The following is a 1,868-nucleotide window of genomic DNA, read 5'->3' as shown; positions in this document are numbered from 1 at the left end:
GTACCCAGTTAATAGGAGCCACAGTGCTGCTGAAAGCCCGCAGCAATGAAAACCTGGACAGAATTGATATGTCTTAGGACGGTATCATCAAACTGAATCGAAAGGAAGGAAAGAGGCAGAATTTCCTGAGATTAAATAGAAGACTTCAGCAAAGTGGTGCCAGACAATTCAGAATGAGAGTAAGATGGGCTATTCAATAGAATTCTGGTTTTGGTAAGAATAGTCTGAGCCGTAGAAGAAGAGTGACACCTGGGAATAGACGTCCTTATGGAGTTATCACTGGCCTTGCATCTAGGAAAGCAACTGGAATTCGAAAGGGAATTAGTCCTATGAATCGACCACCTTTAAGTGGCAAGAATACAGAATGATATTTTCCAACATTTAAAAGGAAGGCAAATCTGAGACTAAATGAATACTGCAGGCATAACCAGTTGCAGCTCTCAAGAGACCTAACCAGTTAAATAGAAAAAATTACATTCCAGCCGGTTTTACCAGGAGTGGAAATAAATTAAGTCATCAGAAAGACACTAATCAGGGAGCTTTTCTTTTCAGAAGAGGCCTGAAGGTTCAGGCCCAGTTGAACTCAGAACAACTGCTAGACGATGTAGTAGCAAAGAGAACTCATCAATAGAGAACTTCTACCACAAATGGAGGAATTTTGACTGTATCCATTGATAATCCAGGAGCAGCTCAGTGCCCAGTAACTCAGAAACCACGATCAACTCGTACTGCTGTGCTCTCATTCTTGACAAAACGGGATCAATCTGATGTAAAGAAAGTTCCTAAAGGTGTCACCCTACAATTTGAAATAAACAGTGTTGGAAAAAGACGGGGATGACTTTGAATGAGCGATTTGGGATCCTGAAGGAACAGAGAGCCATTTTCAACAAAGGAGGTAGCCGCTTTGTAACTGTGGGATAGATCCCATGTCAAAGGAACTTTTGAATGATGACTCTTAAAAATTTAATTCCTTGAAGAGTTCACAGAAATTCAAGAAACTTTATTTCAAAATATTCACAAGGCTAAATAACTCATTTTTATTTTTGAAGTATTTTCTAAACATGTATAAATAATGCCCTGAAAGAATAACAGGGAATATACCTATATGTTCTTAAAGATTTCATGGTTGGTCCAGACAGAACAAATCTCTGTTTGACTTTTTTGATTCCTCATGTAGCAGAAAGAAGGTGGAAAGACAGAAATTGATTATTTTATGATAGTGGTATTTAGGATCTCATCACCTTTGCCCATTTTTTACACCTTGCCATGGCAAATCTTGGTCTTCAAGATTTGAAGTAGGTCCCTTTGTTGCTGTCACTTATACTTTAAAGCTGTTCGTGTAATAACTGCAGTTGTCTTTTCTTCATTAAGGATATAAAAATTATTAGAATTTCAGTTTGGTGGTTTAAGAGTTACGGGGATATTTGGAACTTAGTTCATTTTTCAAATAACATTAGGTTACTCCTCCAGAGTTGTAAATCTTTAATGCTGAACTTTTTAAAACAAGAAATGTGACTTCAGGCATTAGTCTCAGTTTAAAATGTGATGTTTGCAACAACCCAAAGCCTATGGGACACTGTAAAAGCAGTGCTAAGGGGAAGGTTCATAGCAATACAGGCTTACCTCAAGAAACAAGAAAAAAAGTCAAATAAATAACCTAACTCTATACCTAAGTGAAGTGAAGTGAAGTTGCTCAGTCGTGTCTGACTCTTTGCGACCCCATGGACTGCAGCCCACCAGGCTCCTCCGTCCATGGGATTTTCCAGGCAAGAGTACTGGAGTGGGGTGCCATTTCCTTCTCCAGGGGACCTTCCTGACCCAGGGATTGAACCCAGGTCTCCCACATTGTAGCCAGATGCTTTTACTGT

At 39.3% G+C, this 1,868-nt stretch overlaps 1 pseudogene; it reads left to right on the top strand.

Moving 5' to 3' along the window:
• Positions 1–921, top strand: part of LOC104993400 — a 7,972-nt pseudogene extending 7,051 nt beyond the window's left edge.
• Positions 922–1,868: the final 947 nt, after the last annotated feature.

The sequence above is a fragment of the Bison bison genome, unplaced genomic scaffold, assembly GCF_000754665.1.
Source record: "Bison bison bison isolate TAMUID 2011002044 unplaced genomic scaffold, Bison_UMD1.0 scf7180017864238, whole genome shotgun sequence".
In the NCBI taxonomy this organism is placed as follows: domain Eukaryota; kingdom Metazoa; phylum Chordata; class Mammalia; order Artiodactyla; family Bovidae; genus Bison; species Bison bison.
This window is presented reverse-complemented; position numbering and strand designations above follow the sequence as displayed.